The sequence below is a fragment of the Equus asinus genome, chromosome 4 (genome assembly GCF_041296235.1).
Source record: "Equus asinus isolate D_3611 breed Donkey chromosome 4, EquAss-T2T_v2, whole genome shotgun sequence".
NCBI lineage: Eukaryota > Metazoa > Chordata > Mammalia > Perissodactyla > Equidae > Equus > Equus asinus.
The window spans coordinates 16,193,106-16,218,723 of NC_091793.1; the positions used below are offsets into that span (position 1 = coordinate 16,193,106).

General features: G+C 42.4%; 1 protein-coding gene and 1 pseudogene across 14 annotated transcripts in view; both read right to left on the reverse strand.

Annotated features, from left to right (window-relative positions):
* Window positions 1–25,618, reverse strand: part of PPARA (peroxisome proliferator activated receptor alpha) — a 72,331-nt gene that overhangs the window by 36,611 nt on the left and 10,102 nt on the right. The window lies entirely within an intron of this gene.
* On the reverse strand, window positions 71–25,272 carry LOC139045017 (inorganic pyrophosphatase-like; annotated as a pseudogene).

A 25,618-nucleotide genomic window follows, 5' to 3' on the forward strand; every position in this document is an offset into this window, starting at 1 on the left:
GGGAACCTTCTGGGAACTCCTCAGCAGCCCGCACTCAGGATAATGACTTGGCCGATACAGTTCAGCCTCCTGCAAGGTGAGGAGCACTTTTTTGACATTTGTATGAATAACACTAAGGTACAAAGTGAGCGTGTGCCTTCCGCTTTTCCTGCTCGACTAACAATGGATGCCTGCTCTTCTCATTCTGTGTTCCGCTCTATGGCAAATTAGTCAAAGGGAAGAAAAAAGCCCAAATCTGGGATATTCAATATAATATTTTCATTGGTTTCATCCTTCTCCATAAGGATAAGGAGAGAGGAAAAGGAAAGACTTCTCCTGAGCAGTTCTAGTTAGATAATGGACATGTCACGTGATAACTTTATTCCTATCGTTTCTCTCCAGCTTTATTGGCCTGTGCACGGCCTGTATTAGGCACTCTGGGGAGACAGCTGACTAGGACATAGCTCTTAACCTTTAAGGAGTCCAAAGTCTTTGGGGGGGATGGTGGATGACAAGATGCGTTCCCCAATAATCACCCAAGAGACAGAATACGAGCCCGGTACCGAGTGTCGTGTGGGGAGGTTGCAGATTCAAAAAGAAACGCAGTTAGCACACTCAGGAAGGAAATGGAAAATCAGCTTTGCAGAATTTTTTTTAAATTCAAAATTTAGTCTTAGCCTCATAATTAGGAAGTGCAGGTTTTGGAGTTGGTGGAAACGGCCAGCACTGCTCACCAGCCGTGCAACACTGAGCTCCTCGACCGTTTGCTTAACGCTTCTAGCCTCCATTTCCTTCTCTGTAAAAGAGAGGTGGCCTTGGAGATGAAGCGGTGAATTCTATGCGTTTAGTTTCACTCTTTTCTGAATCCCCTCTGAAACCACAGTAAAGAGATTAAAAAAAAACAAAAACAAAAAGTACAAATCCATGAAGAAGAGAAGAGCAGGGAGGAGACAGCAATAGAAACATCTGGAGGCTGGAAAGCAGACGGAGGCAAAAACTGGAGAAAGCAGAATGCAAACAACCAGGCGTGGGAAAAGCAAGAAGCACGTGGTTAGTCCTGCAGACCCCGGGAGCCCAGGAAACGGGGTACGAGGCGCCTCAGAACCTCCTGGCGCCCAGTAGGGGGAAGCGGGGGGGGACGGGCAGAAGCTCTGAGCAGCAGGCCAGTCCTCCATCCCCTCCCCCATCCACCCCGCTGGCAGCCGGTCCTAACAGGCCACTGGGGGCTTGATTCTCTGGGAAGGGTCAACTTGAACCGGGATCTGAACTGGGGGCGGCCAGCAGACACAGGCGAAGGCAGGGGCTCCACAACGCAAGCACAAGCGGGCATTCGGTGAGTTCCTGCATCTGGAACGCTGACTCCCAGCCTGGAGCTTCTTCCCTGCAGAACACGGAGTTCTGGGGCTCCCTCCCTCCACCTCTCCTTCCACGGCAGGGGGTTGAAACATTTTATCTGGGGGATATCTTCACTTAAGAAGAAGGAAGCTCTCAAGCACTGAGGGTCAGCACATCAGGAGCCCATCCGCACCCCTCCCAGCCTGATCTCTACAAGGAAGCCCAATGGTCATCTCACCGTTCTGCCCAAGACATCAGTCAGCCTTTTAGTTCCTCACTTTTACACAAAAGTAGACCCCAAGTCACAGACCCCTGAGGAAGGTAAGCGGACAACAAACAAACGAATACAGGAAGCTGGACGTGGAGAAAAGAATACACGGGAGAAAGAAAGCCACAAAGCCAGCAGGGGAACGTTATTAATATCCTTGGAAAGAGAGGACACTGCACTCATGGAAAGAGATGAGCAGGCCACCAAAAGGAGCATTCAGGGAACAAAAGCCTCTCGGGAATTAATAATATGATCACAAACTTAGCAGAGGGGCTCGAAGATAATCTTCAGGAGAAAGAAATGAAAAGACAGAGATGGGAAACGCAAGACAACAGAGAAGAAAACGAGAGGACCAGTCCGGGAGGGACACTCATCCAAATGAAGGCGTCCCAGTGGAGGGGAATGGGAAGACGGGCCAAGGGGATTAGCCGCGAGAGGACTCAAGAATATTTCCCAGAAATGAAGGCCGTAAGTTTCCAGGATGAAAGAGTCCACCACCTTCCCAACGAACGGATGGATACAGCCCCACATCGAGGCAGATCACTGGGAAATTTCACAACACACTGGGGGCCAAGAGAAGATGCTACAGGATCCTACGAGCTTTCAGAAGGGGAAAACACGTCACATGGAAAAGATCCGGCATCAGAATGCTTCTGGACTTCTCAACAGCAGCACTGGAAGCGAAGGACCTTTAAAATGCTGAAGGAAAATTACTTCCAACTCATAACTCTGTATTCAGATAAACCATCCATCAGGCGGGAGGGCAGGAAGCTTACTATTCTTGTAGTGGGGTAACTGTGTCTCTCTCAGACTCTAGAATCCTTCCCGCTGTCACACGCGGTACTGATGTTATATTGGGGGTGATTATTGGTGAACATGGCCTTTTATGGAGTTATGGAATTTAACTCACGGCACCCTTTCTAGACGTCTAACTTGTAGTGCAGCGTTAGAAGTTGCTTGCACTTCACTGGCATCATGTTAATAGTTTCATAGAACTTTGAGGGCCAACTTTAGGACCGTGTCATCACCAGCTATTATTCAGACACAACGCTGCTATAAATTGGAGATTTTGTTGATGCTGATGACGGTGGCTGACACTCCTTGAGTCCTCACCACGTGCCAAGCACGTATTAACTCATTTCATCCTCACAACCACTCCACAAGGGAGGCACTCTTCAACGTTTACTTTGCAGAGAAGGAAACAAGTACAGAGACGTTACGATAATGCGCCCAGGGTCACCGAACCAGCTGCCTGGGGATTGAATCCAGCCACCAGCCTCCAGTTTCTGCTCCTAACTACCGCTCCTAACTACCATGCTATAATCCTCTGTATAACTTACTGCATAACATCTCCCAGGGCTAATGTTTCCCTGCTTTCAATCCAACCATCAACGAGTTAGCGATTTGATAATCTAGTTTCTGAATCACCTGCAAGCTGTTTTTCCTTCCCAGTTTATCTACGTTAAGAGGAGACGCCCTGTGGCATGAATATAATTCTTTGCTAGAGTCTTTAGTAAAGTTTAGAGATGAGGGGAAAAAACCCCAGAATTATTCTGATTTGCTTTTAAAGATTGGAGGTTTAACATAACGGCAAAATGAAATCCAGAGGATTACTGGAATTCCTAGTACTCACGCTGCTAACGGTTTGCATATTTCATGGAGAACTGTCTACTCATTCCGCTGATGGAGTCGCTTCTGTAAGCGTCTTCACGTTGGGCCACTTGAGATGAAGTGCTTGAGTGCTTGGCCGAAGACCTCAGACCCAAGACTACAGTTCCAGCGCCAGTTATCAGCCAATCATTTTGTTCTGTTTTGTTTTTTAAAACTGACTTTATTGACATATAATTGGCATAAAATAATCTGTACATATTTAAAGTATGCAATTTAAGGGTCTGGCCCCGTGGACGAGTGGTTAAGTCAGCACGCCCCGCTTAGGTGGCCCCGGGTCTCACCATGCAGACATAGCACCGCTCATCAGGCCATGCTGAGGCAGCGTCCCGCACAGCAGAACCAGAAGGAGCTGCAACTAGAATATACAACTATGGGGCCGGCCCCATGGCCGAGTGGTTAAGTTTGCACGCTCTGCTTTGGCAGCCCAGGGTTTCACCAGTTCGAATCCTGGGCACGGACATGGCACTGCTCATGAAGCCATGCTGAGGCAGCGTCCCACATGCCACAACTAGAAGGACCCACAACTAAAAATACACAACTATGTACTGGGGGGCTTTGGGGAGAAAAAGGAAAAGTAAAATCTTTAAAAAAAATAATATACAACTATGTACTGGGGGCTTTAAGGGGAAGGAGAAAAAAGAAAGAAAAAAAAGATTGGCAATAGATGTTAGCTCAGAGCCAATCTTTAAATAAATAAATAAAACACGCAATTTGATAAGGTTTGACATACTTTGACATAAGTTTCACACCTGTGAAACCACCATCACAATCAAGATAGTGAACACATCCATGACCCCCAAAATGTTCCTCGTGCCCATTTATAATCTCTCCCTCTTGCCCCCGACGCCTCCATCACCACTGGTCTGCTTTCTGTCACTACACACCAGTTTGCATTTTCTAGAGTTTTATATAAATAGCATATACAATATGTACTCATTTTGACTGGTTTCTTTCACTCAGCATAATTATTTCAAGATTCATCCACGTTGTTGCGTGTATCAGTAGTTCATACCTCTTTGTCGCAAAGTACTATTCCAACGTGTGGGCAAGCACAGTTTGACTATCCATTCACCTGTGGGTGGACATCTGGATTGTTTCCAAGTTTTGGCTATGACAGAGAGCAGCTATAAACACTCACGTACCATCTCCATATGGACATACGCTTTCTTTCCTCTTGGCTAAATACCTAGGTATGGGATTGCTGGATCAAATGGTAGATGTTTGTTTAACTTTTTAAGAAATTGCCAATCTGTTTTCCAAAGTGTTTGTATCACTTTACATTTCCACCAGCACTGCATGAGAGTTCCAGCTCCTCCACATCATGGCCAACATTTCGTATGCTCAGTCTTTGTAATTTTGGCCATTCCCCTGGGTGTGCAGTGCTATCCTACCACCACTGCAGAAGCTGTGAGAAACAGCAGCACGGGGGTTGTAGGGTCATTTGCCTTGTCCTGATGACTACTGATGTTGAGCATTTTCACATGCTTATTGGCTATCCGTCTATCTTCTTTGGGGAAATGTCTGTTCAAATCTCTTGCCCATTTAAAAAATTACAGGTGAAATTTTGAGAGTTTTTACTGTATTCTGCATTTATCAGGTTTATGCTTTACAAAGATTTCTTCTCAGTCTATAATTCGTGTTTTCATTTTGATGAAACTGTCTTTTGAAGAGCAAAAGTTTTCATTTTGATGAAGTCCAACTAATTCATTTTTTTCTTTTATGGATGGTGCTATTGCTGGCATAGCTATTAAATCTTTGCTTAATCCAAGGTCACAAAGATTTTCTCCTGTGTTTTCTTCTAGAAGTTTTATAGTTTCACATTTTACATTTAGATTTATGATCTATTTTGAGTTAATTTTTGTATATAGTGTGAGGTACGGACCAAAGTTCCCTTTGGGCATATGGATAACCAATTGTGCTGGCATCATCTGTTGAAAAACATTGTCCTTTATCTACTGAATTGTCTTTGCACCTCTGTAAAAAAGCAGTTGTTTTTATTAGTAACAAATACGAAATTTTATCAAATGCTTTTTCTGTATCTATTGAAATGATAAAAAAGTTTTTCCTTTTCATTCTGTTACAAGAATGAATTACATTAATTTTTTACTATTAAACCATCCTTGCATTCCTAGGCTGATATTCACTTGGCTATGATATAATAGTCTTTCTATATATTGTTGAATTCAATGCCCTAAAGTTTTGTTTAGAATTTTTGCATCTATGTTCACAAGAGATATTGGTCTTTAGTTTTCTTTACTCGTAATGCCTTTGTCTCGTTTTGGTATCAGATATTGCTGGTCTCATGGAATGAATTGCAAAGTATTCCCCCCTCTTAAATTTTCTGGGAGATTTTATGTAGAACTGGAATTACCTATTCCTTAGATATTTGGTAGAATCTACCAGTGAAGTCATCTGATCCTGGGGTTTTTTTGTGGGGAGCTTTGAAACGACAAATTCTATTTGTTTAATAGCTGTATGGCTACTCAGGTGGCCTATTTCTTCTTGAATTCAGTTTTGGAAGTCTGTGTATTTCAAGTAATTTGTCCTTTTCATCTGAGTTGTCAAATTTGTTGGCATAAAGTTGTTTATAATATTATCTTGTTACCCTTTTGATATCTGTAGAATCTGTAGTAATAATGACTCTCTCATTGCAGATATTGATTAATCTGTGTCTTTTCTTTTTTCTGGATCAGCCAGGCTAGAGATTTATCAATTTTATTGATCTTCTGAAGGAACCAGCTTTGTGTCTCATTGATTTTCTCTACAGTGGTTTGGTTTTCTATTCATTGATTTCCACTCTCATCTTTACTATTCTTTTTTTCTGTTACATTGGGTTTAATTTGCTCCTCTTTTTCTAGTTTCCTTAGGACATTGATTCGAGTCCTTTCTACTCTTCTAATATAGGTGTTTGGTGCTATAAATTTCCATCTAAATACTGCTTAGCAGCATTGCACAAATTTTAATATGTTGTTTTTATTTTCATTCAGTTCAAAATACTTTCTAATTTCTTTTTTGGTTTCTTTATTGACCCATGGGTTATCTGGAAGTGTGTCATTTAGTTTCCAAATATTTGGTGATTTTTCAGTCATGTTTATGTTATTGATTTCTAATTTACTTCCATTATGGCTACAGAATCTACTCTGTATGACTTGAGTCTTTTCAAATTTATTGAGACTTGTTTTATGGCCCAGAATATGGTCTATCTTGGTAAATTCTCTGTGTGCACTTGAAAATAATGTATATTCTGCTGTTGTTGGGTGGACTGTTCTATATATAAATGTCAATTAGATCAACTCGGTTGATGGTATTGTTCAAATCTTCTACTATATCCTTGCTGATATTCTCTATATTTGTTCTATGAATTGTCTCTGACTATAATTGTGTATTTGTCTACTTCTCCTCGCAGTTCTACCAGTTTTTGCTTCATTTATGTTAAAGCTTTGCTATTAGATGCATCAACTTTTAGACCAGTTCGATTTTCCCAATGAACTGACCCCACTGTTTCTTCAAATATTTTTTTATGCCCTCCACTTTTTCCCCCAGGGTCTCCAATTATACATAGAGTAGGCTGCTTAAAGTTGTTCTACAATTCACTCATGCTGTTTTCATTTTTTAAAATTCTTTTTTCTCTATGTATGCCATTTCAGACAGTTTCTATTGCTATACCTTCAAGTTCACTAATCTTTTCTTCTGCCATGTCTAATCGGCTGTTAATCCTATCCACTGTATTTTTAATCCCAGACATTATAGTTTTCAGTGTAGTTCAATTTGTATCTTTTGTTATGTCTCCTCAACTTTTCAAACATCTGAAACACATCATAATAGCTGCTTTAATGTCCCTGTCTGCTAAATCAAATTTCTCTATCAGTTCTAGGTTTTGTAGGTCAGTAGTAGGCTTTGATTTATCAGGTTTTTTCTACTCCTTATGGATCCTCTTTTCCTGCTTTTTTGCATGCCTAGTAATCTTTGATTAGATGCCAAATATTGTGATTTTATCTTGTTCAGTGTTGGATAGTTTTGTATTCCTATATTCTTTTTTTTCCAGCAAAATAACTTTATTTCCTAACACATGGTAAATATATACATCCAATATTTACTTACCTTACACATTTACTCACTAACTGCTTCCTCAGAAGTTTATCAACTGCTTTGATATTTAAGCATGTACTAAGAGTTATCTCAGTTGAGATATGAAAAATGCTTTTAGATGGATAACATGTATTCTTGGAATATATTTTGAATATATTGGATTGGTCACAGCAGAAATTGCTTGAGTTATGTTAGTTCTATAAATTTAAAGCTTTGAGAGGCTACTACTTTTGTATCTAATACTTCCAGACGAACAGGATGTGGCAATATAAGCTTGTATTCCGGAGACATTTCCTTAGTTTTTCTGGTGATGGAACCACTTATCCACATCTGTTGGGACTGTGCAGGCAGACTCACATGGCCGTGGTAAAGCATCCACAGTGGCTTTGGCAGCATCAGGATCACACTTGAAGGGACTCTCAGACACCCTGGTATTCATGCAACTGATTCCTATTCCATCGATTTTCTTTGTCACCATTGCTCTCCACTAGTCATGAGTGCTTTTAATAATATAAATTGCAAAGTCCTTATCTTTAAATTCTGCATGGAAAGCAAACTGGTTCCCTGGTTTTCCATCAGGAAGCTTGTACCTTCTAAACCACAGTAGCTTCCAGGTAACCAGGTTTCAGCCGCTTGACATCATTAACATCATTATAATTGGCTGCATCAGGATCATCCACATTAATGGCAATGACTTTCCAGGTGGTTTCCCATTCAGCAATCATAGCCAAGATGCCCAGAAATTTCACCACGATTATTTCACCTCTTGAGCACACCTTGCTTCCAATTTCACACACATCAATTGGGTCATTTTCACCACAACAGCCAGTGTGTTTGTCATTATGTCCTGGGTCTTCCCAAGTCTAAGGGATGGCACCATAGTTTCAGATACATCCTTTACAAGGGAACAAATTTGCCACATAACGAAGTTTTCCTTTCGTCACTTCTTGTTTAATTGGTTTGAAAGGGTCCTTTGTAGCAAATCTCCATCTTTGTCTTAGACCAGAGTGGCGCTTCAACCACCGTGTGGAACACATCCTCATCTGCATAAATTGGAATATCACGAAATGGAGAGATATATATATAGTGCTTTTTCATTTTTGAGGAAGACTCAGTACTTGAGGGTGAAGGGCGCGGTGTGCTCCTTGCTGCTGAAGCCTCTCATGCTGCCGGAGACGAGTGGCCACCACTGTGACAGAGTCACAAGCCCACAAGCAGCGCCCAGTGATGAGGAGAGCCCTCTGCTCTGCGCCTGCACACAGCAGGGACTGGACCCCCTATGAATAGTCTTGATCTTTGTTCTGGAATGCAGTTACATTACTTGGAAAAAAGCTCAATCCTTTTCTATCTTATTTTTGACATTTGCTCGGCAGAAGCACGGCAGTATGTAGTCCAGCATACTCAGTCCCCACTACCGAGGCAAGATCCTGCTGAGTACTCTGTCCAATTCCCCTTGAAGTATGAGGTTTTCCAGACTGGCAGGTGGAACAGGCACTGTTCCCGGCCCCGTGTGAGTGCCGGGCACTGTTCCCGGCCCCGTGTGAGTGCCGGGCTCTGTTCCCTCTGACCCTCTCAGATGGTTCTCTTCTTGGCCTCCGGTAGTTTTGCTCATATCCATGCACCAATCAGCACTTGAGCAGATCTCCAGAGTGCTCTCTGTGTGATCCTCCTCTGGGACTTCGCCCAGGGAACACTAGACACTTGGGTCTCTCCAGACTCTCAGCTCCATCTCCTCAACTAAGAGAGTCTGCCAAGCTCTGCTTGTCCCCGCTCCACCTGCACCATAGCCTGTAAACCCTCTCAAGTCCCACCTCTCTCAAGCAGTAGGCTCTGCTACTCCTCCTTGGGCGAATACCCAAGATTCTGATATGTTTTCTTGGAAGTACACCTGAGAACCTGATATAGCTCCTGTGTATATGCCCAAGACCCTAAAATACCTCCTTCTCCGAGGATACACTCAAACCCCTGCCTAAACCCAACACCGACACCCATCCAAAAACCCGTGTTTATCAAGATTATGTAAGAGTGTTCAGAGTTCATTCTGAATCTTAGAGGGTATGATACTATCAAATTTTCACATAAAATGTTAGTTCTGATGTAATGTTAGGATTAATGAAAGCTGACTAGAACAGGAAAGGAGGAAGACTAGCAGGTCATCAAGCAGATTATTTTTATCTTTTTCATATTATTTTTAAAAGTACTAAAGGGATGGCAAAATGATAAAAGGATTCATCCACTAGGAAGACACGACGATCCTACATATGTATGTGCCAAATAGGAAAGCCTCAAAATACATGAAACAAAAACCAAAAGTGCTGAAAGGAGAAATAGATGCATTCATCACTACAGTTAGGGACTTCAACACCTCCCTCTTAGCAACCAACACAATTAAAAGACAGAAAGTCAGCAAGGTTACAGAAGATCTGAACAACATAATTAACTGACAGCACTTCACTGACATAAACAGAACACTCCATCCAACCACAGCAGAATACAGTTTTTTTCGAGTGCCCACACAACATTCACCAAGCCAGATCACATCCTGGGCCATTAAACAAACATCCACAAATTTTAAAGAATTGAAACCTTATAGGGTATATTTTATAACCACAATAGACTCAAACTAGAAATTAGTAATAGAAAGATAACAGGAAAACCTCTAAATATTGAAAATAAATCAATACACTTCTAACTAATCTATGGGTCAAGAGGAAGTCACAAAGCAAATTTAAAAATACATAGAAATGAATGAAAATAAAAATACAACATATCAAAATATGTGGGATGCAGCAAAAGCAGTGCTCAGAGGGAAATTCATAGCATTACGTGCTTACAATAAAGAAGATGAAAAGTCTTAAATCAATAATCTAAGTTCCTACCTCAAAAAACTAGGAAAATAATAGCAAAATAAACCCAAAGTAAGCAGAAGGAAGGACATAATACAGAGCAGCAATCAATAAGATTGAAATCAGGAGGGGCCGGCCCCATGGCAGAGTGGTTAGGTTTGCATGCTGTGCTTTGGCGGCCCAGGGTTTCACCAGTTTGAATCCTGGGCGCCGACATGGCACCGCTCATCAGGCCACACTGTGGCAGCATCCTACATGCCACAACTGGAAGGATCCACAACTAAAAATACACAACTATGTACTGGGGGGCTTTGGGGAGAAAAAGGAAAAATAAAGTCTTTAAAAAAAAAAGGATTGAGATCAGGAAAACAATAGAGAAAATCAATGAAACAAAAAGCTGGTTCTTTGAAAAAAATCAACAAAATTGATAAAACCTGTAGCAAAATTGAGAAAAATAAAAAGACAACATACATATCACCAATATCAGGAATGAAATAGGAGATCACTATAGATCCTTCAAACAGCAAAGAGTTAATAAGAAATGACTAGAAACAATCTAAGACTCATAAATTCTACAGCTCAGAAGAAACTGACCAAGTCTTCAAAAACTACAAACTACCAAAATTTAACCGAGATGAAATGGACAATCTCAATAGCTGTATAACGATTTAAAAATTGAATCTATGATTAAAAATCCCCTGAAAAAGAAATTTTTAGGCCCAGTTGTTTTTATGGAAAATTCTACCAAACATTTAGAGAAGAATTAACACCATACCAATGTTGTACAATCTCTTCCAAAACACAGAAGAAGAGGAAATACTTCCCAACTCATTTTCATGAAGCTAGTATTACTCTGATACCAAAGCCAGAAAAGCCAATAGAAAACAACAACAAACAAAAAACTACAGACCAATTTTGTTTGTGAGCTTAGACATAAAAATCCTCAACAAACTATTAGCAAATCAAATCCAAAAACATACAAAAAGAATTTACACATGGCCAAGTGGGATCTATTCCAGGTATGTGAGACTGGTTTAACATTCAAAAACCAATCATCAATTGGATAAAGAAGATATGGTATATATACACAATGGAATACTACTCAGCCATAAAAAAGGACAAAATTGGCCCATTTGCAGCAACATGGATGGACCTCGAGGGTATTATGTTAAGCAAAATAAGCCAGACAGAGAAAGATGAACTCTATATGACTCCACTCACAGGTGGAAGTTAACATATTGACAAGGAGAACTGATCGGTGGTTACCAGGGAAAGGGGCGGGGGGGAGGGCACAAAGGCGGAAGTGGTGTACCCACAACATGACTAACAATAATGTACAACTGAAATCTCACAAGGTTGTAATCTACCATAATATTAATAAAAAACAAAACAAAACAAAAACCCAATCATCATAATCCACTACATCAACGGACTAAAAAAGAAAAATCAGGGGCCGGCATGGTGGTGCAGCGGTTAAGTTAGCACGTTCCACTTCTCAGCGGCCTGGGGTTCACCAGTTCAGATCCCAGGTGCAGACATGGCACCGCTTGGCAAGCCATGCTGTGGTAGGCGTCCCACGTATAAAGTAGAGGAAGATGGGCACAGATGTGAGCTCAGGGCCAGTCTTCCTCAGCAAAAAAAGAGGAGGATTGGCAGTAGTTAGCTCAGGGCTAATCTTCCACAAAAAAAAAAATTTTAAAGAAAATCATATAATCATATTAATTAATGCAGAAAAAGTATTTTACAAAATCTAATACCCATGCATAATAAAAACTCAGAGCAAGTTTGGAATAGAGAAGATCTATCTCAACTTGGTAAAGAACACCGACAAAAGCCTACCACCATGTTCGAGGATGGAAGGCTCAATGCTCTCCCCCAAGATCAGGAGCCAGGCAAAGACGCCCACTTGCACAACTCCGTTCAACATAGTGCTAGAAGTTCTAGCCACTGTTAACAAGGCAAGAAAAAAACCAAAGGCATACAGATGAAAAGGAAAAAATAAAACCATCCTTATTTACAGATGATATGATTGTCTAGGTAGGAAATCCCCAGGAATCCATAAAAAACTTCTTGGAACTAGTAAGCAAGTTCAGCAAGGTTGCAAGACCAACACACAAAAATACATTATATTTCTATCTACTAACAGTAAACATGCAGAAACGAACATTTAAAACGATGCCATTTACAGTCACTCTAAAGAAAACGAAATACTTAGGTAGAAGCTTAAGAAAACAGATACGGGATCTGTATACTGAAAATTACAAAGTGCTGATGGAAAAGGTCAAAGAAGACCTAAATAAAGAAGAAACATACCCTGGTCACGGATTGGAAGACTCAACACAAGAAAGAGGTTAATTTTCCCCAAAGCAAAGGCCTAACACAGTTCCGTCAAAACCCCAGCAAGATTTCTCGGAAACACAGACAGGTCTCCTCTTAAATTTATACGGAAAGATACATGCCCCAGAAGGGTTACAACCACCACGACAGAGAAGGATGAGGTGGGAGGAATGACGCCACCCAACCTGAAGACCTGCTCAGTAATCAAGACAGCGCGGTGTTGGCGAAGGGACGGACACACAGACCAATGGAACAGACCGGAAAACCCTGAGCCAGACCCACGCAAATATGCCCAACTGACTTTCGATAAAAACGAAAAAGCAATTCAATGCAGGAAGGACAACGTTTTCGACAAGGGGTGCTGGAGCAAACGGACATCCACGATAAAAAAGTGAACCTCAACGTAAGGGTCACTTCTTACACAAGAGTTAACTCACAACGGATCATGGACTTACACGTAGAATGTAAAACCATAAAGCTTTTAGAGTGGACATAGGAAAAAATATTCAGGATCTACGGCTAAGTAAAGAGTTCTTAGGGTTGACACTAGAAGCATAACTCCTAAAAGGAAAAATCGATAAATTGGATCTCATCAAAATTAAAAATGGTCTGCAAAAGACCCTATGAAGAGGATAAAAAGACAAGTTCAGTTTGGGTGAAAATATTTGCAAACCACTTATCTGACAATGAATTAGTATCTCGAATATATAAAGAACTTTCAAACATGAACAATTAAAAAAACAAAACTACAATTAGAAAATGGGCAGAGTCATTTTACCAAAGAGAACATACAGATGACAAGATAATCACAGGAAAAGATGTCCCACATCATTAGCCGCTAGGGATCTACAGATGAAAATCACAATAAGATGTCACTGCACGAGGGGCCGGCTCCGTGGCCGAGTGGTTAAGTTTGCGCACTCTGCTGCTGCGGCCCAGGGTTCGGATCCTGGGCGCGGACATGGCACCGCTCGTCAGGCCACGTTGAGGTGGCGTCCCACATCCCACAACTAGAAGGACCGGCAACTAGGATACACAACTGTGTACAGGGGGGTTTTGGGGAGATAAAGCAGAAAAAAAAAAAAAAGATTGGCAACAGTTGTTAGCCCAGGTGCCAATCTTTAAAAAAAAAAAAGAAGATATCACTGCACGATTATCAGAACAGCTAAAACAAAAGATAGCAACGCCACCAAATGCCAGTGAGGACGCAGATGAAGAGGAGTGCTCAGACAATGCTGGGGGGAACGTAAAACGGGACAGCCACTCTGGAAAGCAGCTGGGCGGTTTCTTATCAAATTAAACGTACAACTACCATCTGACCCAGCGAGTGCCTCTTGGGCATTTATCCCAGTGAAATGAAAACTTATATTCACGTAAAAACCTGTACACACACAAAGAGCACAAGTAACAAAAGAAAAAAAATTAATAAATTGGACATCAAAATTAAAAATTTTTGTGCTATAAACACTACCTCGAGAAAGTGGAAACACAACTCACCAAATGGGAGAAAATATTTGTAAATCATACATCTGATAAGAGACTCGTATCCAGAATACCTAAAGCACTCTTACAACTCAACAATAAAAAGAAAATATCCTAATTAAAAAATGAGCAAAGGATTTAAACAGACATTTCTCCAAAGAAGATACACGAATGGCCAGTAGGCACATGAAAAGAGGCTTGGTGTCGTTGGTCATGAGGGAAACACAAATGAAAAGCACAATGAGGCACCAGTTCACGCCCACCAGGAGGCTGTGTTTAAAAAGACAGACAATGTAACAAGTATTGGCAAAGATATGGAGGAACTGGAACCCTCACACATTTGCTAGTGAGACTGCAAAACGATGTTGCCATTTGGAAAACAGTTTGGCAGTTCCTCAAAAAAGTTACACACAGTTACCATACGACACAGCAATTCCACTTCCAGAGAAATGAAAACATACATCTACACAAAAACTTAAACATGAATGTTCATCACAGCCAAAGAGTGGAAACTACTCAAATGTCCACCAACTGATTAACGGATAAATGAAATGGACTGTATCTATACAATGTATAATATTTTTGGCAATAAAAGGCAATGAAGTATTGATTGATGCTACAACATGGAAGATCCTTGAAAACATTATGCTAAGTGAAAGAAGCCAGTCACAGGAGAACATAGAAGGTACGAATCCATTTTTATGAGATGTCCACGATATGCAAATCGTAGAGACAGAAAGCACATCAGTGGCTGCCTAGGGCTGTGTGGGGGTGGGGGGGTGCAGGGAATGAGGAGTGATCAATAATGGGTATGTGGTTTCTTTCAGGGGTGATGGAAAAATTCTAAAACTAGATTGTGGTAATGGTTGCACAACCCTGTAGGTATAAGAAAAGCCATGGAATTGTACACTTCAAACCAGTGTTGTACGGTATATAAATTACATCTCAACAGAGTTATATGAAACAAAAACTGAAAACCAGTACACAAATGTTCATAGCAGCTTTATTCATAATAGCCCCAAACTAGATGAGTGGATGTTTCCACCGACTGTATACATCCACTCTATGGAATACTACGCAGCAATAAAAAGGAATGAGTACTGATACACCCAACAAGTGGGACAAATCTCATGGGAGTTACACTGAGTGAAAAAAGCCAATCCCTGAAAGCTACATACCACATGATTCATTATATAACATTCTTGAAACGACAAAGGGATAGAAATGGGGAACAGATTGCCAGGGATAAGGAAGGGGTGGGGTGGGAGGGAGAGGGTGAGTGTCAGGGGCAGCTTTTACGAGGGATCCCTGGGTGTGAAAATGTTCTGTATCTGGACGGCATCAATGTCGATGTCCTGACTGTAAGACTGGGCTGCTGTTTGCCAAGACCTTCCCAATGGGGGACACTCGTAAAGAGGACTGGGCATCTCTCTGTAATATTCCTTACAACTGCATGTGACTCTACAATTATCTCAAAATTTTTAACTTAGAAAAAGTACTAAGGGGCAGGTAAATTAGGAGTGATATTTTAAGGATAGGTGAGCCGTTACTCATATTTTCTGATCTGCAGCTTTCAGAATCCAAACATGGTAATAAATGTAGCTAGGATATATACTGTAGAAACTGTCTTTTTTGTTTGCCATTTCATTTTTTATTTGGAGGTAATTTTACTTACAGAAAAGTTGCACACACAAAATATTACAAAGAACACTGTAAACCCTTTATCATATTCACTTACGATTAACATTCTACCAATCTGCTTTTTCACTTGCTTTTTCTTTATGGGTAGATAGCCATGGCGTAAGTGTGTGTGTGTGTGTGTGTGTGTATCTGGGGGTAGTTACTTAAGCATGGCCCCAACTCCCTCAATACTGAAAGACGTGCTTGCTAAGGATAGCGATGTTCTTTCACACAACACGGTGCCCTTACCAGTATCAGGAAATGTAACAAAGACACCACACTTTAATCTATGATTCACAGTCAAATTTTGCCAGTTGACCCAATAATGTCCTTGATAGCATTTTTTTCCCTCCAGTACAGGATCCAGCCTAGGGTCAGATAATGCATTTTGTTGTCATTCCTTTTAGTGTTCTGAAACACTTCGAAAGCTGTTATTTCTCTTTTACAATATTGGCATTTTTAAGGAATACCATTTCTACCTCTCCTTCCGTTTCCAAATAGAACGCAGAAACCACTTTAGTACTTATTTGTACTCAATTCTCCTTTCGGTTGGTAACTGCACAGAAGGAGCAACAGTGGATGAGGATCTCTCACTGGCGGCGTCCTTGTCCCCTCTGAGGCTGCCTTCCTCCACAGGCTCCCAGCCTCTCTAGCAACTTTCATGCCCTCGGTCTTGTCAGTTTGCCAGTTGGAAACGTTGACAAGCCTTTCCTCTTCGGAACTAGAGGTTCCCCGAGCTACACAGCTCCAATTCCTACTCACCACGACAAATAAAAGAACACTGGAAATGTAATTATTCTGTAAATCCCTAAGTAAGAACAGAGTAAAAGAACAGAAACAAAATCTACCCAACACTGATTTTAAGCAGCCTGACATAGTTCAGACATTTAGCAAATGTTAGTAACAATAAACCAAGTGCTTTCTTCACTGGCCTGTCTTAGAACAAATCCTTTTCTAAAGAAACAAGGGTGAATGCAACTTAAAGTGACAAGAACACTAAGGGAACAGAAGCAATCTGTTTAAGAAAAAAAATTTGAATTTTCTCCTATAAAGTAAAACTCTGCATAAAAATAAGAGAAACAGGAAACCCACTAAGAGTTTATTCATAAGACCCAGAGCTGGCGATCTGAAGACAGAGACAGACATGCCTCTGGGGTAACTGATTATGTGCTTCCCGGCGGCCAAATTCAGGAGCGAGCCTGCTGAGGAGCCTGTCAGAGCAACAAAGCTTTATGTGCAGACGGTTCCCTGTGGCCACCCTGCCAACAAGAGGGCATATCTGAGCCGGGAACAGCTGTCAACATGCCATGTGCCCAGCACGCCCTGAGATGACCTTGGTGTTTCACGTCTGCACAAAGTTACAGCTTAGGGTCCTTAGCATGGTCTGGTTTGTTTGTCTGCTGTTCGCTTGGAAAGACCATTTTCTTCTTAAATCACTCGCATCCACCCATCTCCACCCCGACACACAGCGTCACTCCCTCCCACCTGGACTCCGGCAACAGCCTCCTCTTGTCTCCCTCGCAGGCTGTCTCCCCTCTCCAAGGGTCTCGGGGTTGCTGCCAGGTGCATCCCAAAGTACAACCCTCATCAGACCACCCTCTGCTTAGAGACCTCTCTGAAAAGCGCAGTTCCAAATACCTGGGTTTGCAGGTAAGAAAACAGACCAAGAATGAGCAACATCCAAGGTCACGCAGCTGCTTAAATGCCAAGCTAGACCTAAAGTCACCGCTCCCCTCGCCCCCTCCCCCACCCCTGTCCCCACGCGGCGCAGGGCTCTCGCTCTCCCATCGCGCCACCTTGCCCGCCGGAGTCGCACACCTTCAGGACCTTTGTAAGCCCTGTTAGCCTCATGACCAGCTGGCAGCTTCTGTCCCTGGCCCCAGACGACAGCCAGAGGGAGCCTTTAACAGCTAAATCAAGCGTGTCACATCCCCTCCTCCCATGGGGCTGCTTTCACATGGAGTACAACCAGAACCTTTACAATGCCCCCAAGGCCCTCCACGGTGACCCGCTGCCACCTCTCCTCTGGGACCTCACGTCCTCCTCCTTTCTGGGACATTCCTTCCTCATGCTCCTTGCACGAGCCTGGCCTGGCTGCCTGCTCTGCCAGAATTCTCCCCATCCTGGCGTCTGCCCAGTCACGCTCTCACTTTCTTCCAGTCCTTCCTCAAAGGTCACTTTCTCAGCGAGGCCACCCTTGCAGCCCTCCCCTTCCCTGGTGCTCCTGACCTGCTCACCGACTCCCCGACTCCATGCTTGCTTCCCCCCCTGCACTTAGCATCTTCAAACACACCAAGCCGGGTACCAGCTCCCTCTGCTCATCAGCTGTCTCTCCCACCAGTGCTGGCTCGATGAGAAAACGGATTTTGTGGGGTTTGCCCCCTTACATACCCATAGTGCTTAGAACGATGCCCGACACCGAGAAAGAACTTAATAAATATTTGATGAAGTTTGATCCTGAATAAATCAATCTTCTCTTTATTTCCCTTTGCAAATCCCGTATTCTGGTCAAAATAAACTACTCAGCATTTGCCAGACTCACCTCATGCTTCCCAGCCTCTATACTCTATCTTACTCCTTTGCCTGGAATGCCTCCCATTCCCACACATTTAGCATGTCCCAATTGCCCCCAAAAGCCTTCCTGGATCCACTCACGGGGAAGGACCCCCTCCCTCCTCTGCATGCCCACTGCTCACATCACAGGTATCAACTGACGCTTTTTCTGCCCAACTGTCCGTAACTCCTTAAGGCCGAATTCACGTCTGGCACGGTCCCCTCTCATACACGGCAGGTGTTCAATAAATATTGACTGTGAGTCAATCTAACACTGGTACATTCTGAACATTGTTCCCTTTCTTACAAAAAAAAAAGCACTCTTACCATTTTAAATAATGAACCTATGAAAGGAGCTTACACAGAGGAGACCAGCCGTGTGTACAGGGCAAAGGCTGGGTGTAGAAGACATGCTTTTCTAAAGAAACAAGGAAGAATGCACCTTAAAGCAACAAGAATGCTAAGGAAACAGAAACAACCTGTTTAAGAAAAATATAGAAATTTCTGCTGTAAAGTTCCTGAAGTGCATCCTAGGACATTCTGGGGGAGGGTGCATTTAGGGGCTGCAGGGCCTTTTCAACTGTCTGTCATCAGTTCTGAGAGGCCACAATGTTCAGCTGAACACAGTTGACATGCCTCAGGTACTTCGTGTTGCATGCCATATCCCTCGAGGGACACAGGAGGCCTTTCAAATGAGAATTACACCCTCCCGATTGTGTCTCTTCCATGAACATGGTATAGCCATCTATTTATTGGGCTATTTTTAATTTCTCTCAATAACGTCATCAATTTTCTGAGTAGGTCTTGCACAACTTTTTTAGATTTATACCTAGGTTACTATATATATATTTAATGTAATTTTTAATTAATAGACTTTTTTAGAGCAGTTTTAGGTTTACAGAAAAACTGAGTGGAAAGTACAGAGTTCTCATATACGCCCTCCTCTCCTCACTTCCCCTCCGTGGTTTTTCTATTAGTAACATCTTGGTACATTTGTTACCACTGATGAGCCAATAACAATATATTATTACTTACTAAAGTCCCTGGTTTACATCAAGGTTCACTCTTGGTCTTGTACAGTCTATGGATTTGGACAAATGTATAATGACATGCAGCCACCATTACAGGCTCATACAGAGAAGTTTCACTGCCCTAAAAATCCTCTTTGCTCCCCCTATTCACCCCTCTTTCCCCTAACCCCTGGAAACCACTCATCTTTTTACTGTCTCTATAGTTTTGCTTTTTTCGGCCTTTGAAATAGTTGGAATCATACAGTATGTAGCCTTTTCAGATGGGCTTCTTTCAGTTATATGATACTTTTGATAATAATGTCAGTGATATCTTTGCCAAAATGTTTCCCCAAGTGGCTGTACCATTTTCCATTTCCATCATCAGTGTATGAGAGTTCCTGTTGCTCCACATCCTCAGCCACTCTTTGTCAGTCTCTAACTGTAGCCCATTCTAGTCGGTGTGTAGATATCTCTGTGCCACTAATAGTGGTATCTACTACTATTAATTTGCATTTTCCTAATGACCAATGATGCTGAACATCTTTTCATGTGCTTACTTGCCATTCAGTGCCCTTCGTTTGCCCATTTTTGCTTTAATTCTTAATTGGGTTGTTTGTCTTCTTTTTATTGAATTGTAAGAGTTCTTTATATATTCCAGATACAAGTCCTTTGTCAGATATATGTTTTGCAAATATTTTCTCCAAGTTTGTGGCTTGCCCTTTCATCTTGTTAAGTGTCTTTTGATGAGCAAAAGTTTATAATTTTGATGAAGTCCAATTTATTTTTTATTTTATAGTTCATACTTTAATTATTTATTTTTGTGAGGAAGACTGGCCCTGAGCTAACATCTGTTGCCAATCTTCCTCTATTTTATGTGGGTCACCACCACAGTGTGTGGCTTACGAGGAGTGCTAGGTCCATGCCCAGGATCCGAACCTGCAAACCCGGTGCCACTGAAGTGGAGTGCAAGAACTTAACCACTGTGCCACCAGGCCAGCCCCATATAGTTCACACTTTTTGAATCAGTTATAAGAGATCTTTGCTAAACCTCAAATCACTAAGATTTCTTTATGTTTTCCTCCGGAAATTTTATAGTTTAAACTCTTACAATTAGGTCTGCCCCATTTCAAGTTTTTCTTCTTTTTCTTTCACTAAATGTAGTGTAAGGTGAGGGTTAAGGTTTGTTCTTTTGCATATGGCTATCCAATCGTTCCAGTACCATGTGTTGAAGAGAGTATCTCTCCCCACTGTGTGACTTGGCACTTTGTTGAAAATCAATTGACCATATGTGTAGGTCTATTTCTGGACTTGCTATTCTGTTCCATTCTCTGTATTTTTTCATATTGATACCATATTGTCTTGAGTACTGCAGCTCGATCACGATTCTTGAAATCAGGTAGTCTAAGTCCTCCAACTGTGTTCTTTTTCCAAGTTGTTTAGTTATGTTTCCACATAACTTTAGAATCACTTTGTCAGATTCTACAGATAGGCATGCTGAGATTGCACCCTGATCGCTTGGAATCTGCAGATCGTTGTGGGAAGAAGGGCTTGCAGACTCCACTGTACAGGTCTCATGCATTTTATCCCTACGCATTTCATCTTTTTTGATGCTTGATTACTTTTTAAATGTTAAACTAACCTTGTATTCCTGGAATAAATCCAACTTTCAGAACATTGAAGATGTCTTTTCATTGTCTTCTGGCTTCCATTGTTTTGGTTGAGAAATTATCTCTGAATAGTTGCTTCTTTGAAAGGCTTTTGTTTGTTTGTTTTTTAACTTCTAGCTTCTCTTAAGATTATCACTTTGTCTTTTTTGCCAGCAATTTTATGATAGTGTGTCTAGGTACGGATTTTTCCTTGATTCTAACTCTGCTTGCAGTTCTTTGGGATTCTTGAATTTGTGACTTGACATCTTTCATCAGTGTTGGAATAACTTCAGCCACTCTCTCTTTAAATATTGCCTCTACTCCATTCTCTCTCTCTTATCCTCCTAGGATTCCAATTACACATATGACAGAATTCATCACTATATCCTCCACATTTTTATTTCCATCCTTTTGTCTCTTTGTGCTTCATTTTAGATATTTTTTTCTAACCTATCTTATAATTCACCAATTCTCTCATCAGTTGTGTCTACTCTGCTGTTACCTCTACCTCCAGAGAATGTACTTTCAGTTTTTTCATTTTTCAGTTTTATAATTTCTACTTGGTTATCTTTCAAGTCAATGTCCTTTTTAAAAATACAATGTTTAGTACTCTACCAAAATTACCAACCTTATCTTACTTCTTCTTGAATATAGTAAGCAACGTTATTTTAAAGTTTCTGTTTTACAAGTCTAATATTTAGAGTCATGTGGGTCTGTTGCTATCATCTATTATTTCTGCTGGTTCATGAGGTCTTCTCTCCTCGTAGGTTTCGTTGGTTTTGTTGTGTGGCATTAGTGTACACAAACAGTCTTGATTTGCATGGTAGTGCATGACCATAAAAAAAATCATGCAAGCAGAAACGTGCAAAGTGATTTTATTAATTAATGGCAAAGATTACAACTGCTCCTTGATCTTTAAAATTTTTTGTCAAAACATGAAACATCTCTTATTATCAGTCGTAAATGCACAGGGAAATAAAAAATATGGTAAAACTAGTGTTTATTTAATACATTGTAATTTAAAACATTAGGAGCACTGAGAATTAAACTGTTTTATTTCTTCGTAAAAAACTTATCAAGAATAGTTCGAACCAGGCTTGCCTTCTCATTGTATAACTTCCAATACGGAGTGAAGATCTTTTCTGCGGCTTAGCGAACAGTCATACTTCTCAGCCTGGATCACCTTCCAACATTTTATCCTTTGCACTTTCAATGTCATGAACTATCTAGCGAGTTCCTTTTAAAGTGATTTTTTTGCTGGGATCACTTCCTCTAGGATATCTTCATCTTTTTCATCCCAACTGCTTTCTTTGTTTATGTTTAGTCACTTTCACTAAGTCCTTCTGGCTGCCCATCTAGAGTCTCGAATGTCAGCAGTGTCCACATTTCCATGGTCCCCTATTTTTTCTACAATTCCGTTTACATCTGATTCTTCCAGAATTATCATTTTTCACTTATTTTATTTCATATTTCATTTAAATAAATGCACTTTCATCTTTGTTGGCCAATTCCTCTTCCACTTTTCCGTTTTCATAAAATGCCACGTGGGCTTATCACTGGGAGACAAGGAGGCAACACAACTATGCACTTTGCTCTCTGCGCGGGAACAGAATGACAGACGTGCAGAGACCAATCACAGACTGGCTTTGAAAGGAGTGACGGGATTGGTCACTGATCCTGACGCACGTCTGTTATCTGTGTTGTGATTTGTGGAGAGCTGACAGCAGAGGCTGTGCTCTATGCAACTGCTCACAGTTCTTATGTCTGGTTATGAAACTTGAGCCGCGTTGTTGGGTGACTGGTGTTACTATTTAACTACCTGTGGTCACTGAAATTCGTGCATCATGGAACTATGCAAAGCAAGGATTGCCTGTACTTGAAAATGTGTTCTTAGAAATAGAGGCCTTGGTGCTGCTTTGTTCCTGCAGAGAGCATATCCGTTTGCTTCTGCAGGGATGGGAAGTCCTAGCGATCTGGGATCACCTTAATCCAACCTCAAGGATTGAGATTAGGTAGAACCGGGCGTCAGTCCTTGAGCAGCTGATCCATTTCCAGATCACCTGTACTTCTAGAGGGCAGCTTTTTGGGGTCCCAACCCAAAGTTTGGGATGTTTACCAGGGTTTTCCCTTCTCACAGGTTTTATATCCCAAACTTTGACTCCTGGCCCCACAGAAGTGCTACTAGGTTCTTAAGTGCGTCTTCCATAAACTGGCCAACACCCAGAGACAAAATGACCCCAAATGTCAAGTTTCCATCTTCTCCAGACCTCAGCCTGGCAAGGGTTCACTACCTCATGAGCTCTCCAACACCTCGGCATGTGTTTAAAGACTCTGTCCACCTTTTTGAGTTGACTTCCAAACTACTAAGCCATTACCAGAAATGGAGCCAGCATCTTAACATGTACAAAGCACTCAATAGTCATGAATATTTATCAGCTCCACAGTTTGAAATGGTGCTTTTTCTCTTTATTTTTTTTACTTCCAGAGCTACCAAGAAGTATTTCTGTCTCTTCAATAAAATCCATAGACTGGAATATAGGGAAACAATTAGATGTTCTTAAGGTTTTCCTCAGATTCAGGCAAACAACAGCTTCCTAATAAAATTTTAGGACAGAAAAATTGTCATCTTTTCCACAAGCAGGAGGGCACAGACCATTAAGTAGAGAGGAAGGCTCTGTTCACTGGGCAGACAGTTTTAGGTACCTCCCATGCTGGGCCATGTTGTAGCCCCTCTGGGTACAGAGTGAAGGAGACAGACAAACATCATGGCCCACGGTGCTGCTGTTCCAGCAAGAGAGTCAGAGGAGAGACGACAATGAAAGCAGCTGCCATGTTAGATGGAGACAGTGCGGGGAAGGGGCTCAGAGAAGACCTCCCCCAGGGGAATGAGCATGACATGACATCCCTCATGACATTCCTCCTTCTATGAACAGGGACACGGAGCTGGGAGAGTCCTACAGACCCCATGACCCAGCACTCTAGCCTCCCTTACAGCTGGCCCCCTCAGCACCAGCCTAACGGAGGGAAGGAAGGAGCCGCCAGGCTCTGCGCTCACTGTGCTGTCCTTCCTGACATCTGTCTCCTAAAACTCTCATGGCCTGGGCGAGGTCCACACTACCTGCCCCACCTTAGGTGCCTAAGGCACTGCGCAATGCTGGTCACCACTTTTTATCTTTGATGTCACAGATTAGCCCTTAATTGACAGAGCTGGACAGTGAACAGGTCACCCACAGTCGAGTGTGGGTAAGACACGTTCAGTGGTCTCAGTACCCCACACCTCCTTGAGCAGGTGTTAGGTGCCAATAGACTGTGAGTTCCAGGAGGGCAGGACCATGGTGTGGTGGCAAACAATGGCCCCCAAAGATGTCCACGCTCCAATCCCAGAGCCTATGGACATGTCACCATGGCAAAGGGGGCTCCGCAGAGGTGATTAAGGTACCATTATGGGCTGATATGTGTCCCACAAAAACATACATCCACATCCTAACCCCTAGTCCTTCGGAATGTGACCTTACTGGAAACGGGGTCTTTGCAGGCATAGTTACGATGAGGCCATACTAAAGTCGGGGGCCCCTGATCCAATATGACTGGTGTCCTTATGAAAAAAGGAAATTTGGACACAGATCCACACACACAGAGAACCCAGGGGAAGACCCAGGCAGAGACCGGAGAGATGCTTCTACAAGCCAAAGAACGTCCAGGGCGGACGGCCACCACCAGGAGCTGGGAGGAGGCAAGGAAGGCTCCTCCTCAGAGGCTCAGAGGGAGCACAGCCCTGCTGACACCTGATTTCAGACTTTCGGTCTCCAGAACAGCGAGAGAATAAATTTCTGTTTTCAAAGCCCCCAGATCGTGGCGCTTTGTTACGGCAGCCCCAGGAGACCGAGGTACAGACCCCGAGAGGGGAGATCACCGAGATTACCTGGTGGGCCCGATCAGATCGCTGCAGCCCTTAAAAGCAGAGAAGTTTCTCTGGTTGAAATGAGGCAGAAGAAAAGGGAGGTCAGAGAGATGCAGAGCGTGAGAAGGACTCCACCCTTGCTGCTGGTTTGGGCAACAAAGGGGCCACGAGCAAAGGGATGAGGGCCCCTCGGCTGATACCCAGTGCAGAAACAGGGGCCAGAGGGGGCTTTCAAAACTCACAGAATTGTACATCTAAAAAGGATGAATTTTACTGTATGTAAATTATACCTCAATAAACCTGACCAAAAAAAGCCCTTCAAACCCATCTCCATTGCCTGGTTTTTAGGGAGCCTACTAGAAAGAGGCGGGGCTGGTGTTGGAAGCTGGCCCAACACATCATCACGCCCATGGGGGTTTCCCAGGAACACCTGGCAGCCAGCCCCGACCACAGGGCTCACGACCCCGGGGCGGGAGACGGCTGCCTCCCTCCCTCCCTCTGCGCCCCCCACCCCACAAAGCCAGAAGCCAGCCTGCCCCACCCCCGCCCCCCAGGCGCTGACATCACTCACTACCATCCTAGGAAAGGGCTCACATTTGTCTAGGAAATAATTTGCCTCGTTCGCGTCTATCAAAGCAAATGGTGTCAAGCTACCAGCACTCACCGTCCAGCTTATGTCGCTTCAAGTCTGCCTGTCAGGAAGCAATTATCACGCTCATGTGATTAACACAGACTCACTGCTCAGAAGGCTTATCTGCTCTTAATGCTGGAACTACTGGCGACAAGGAGAGACAGACACGGTGATTAAACGCACAGTGTTT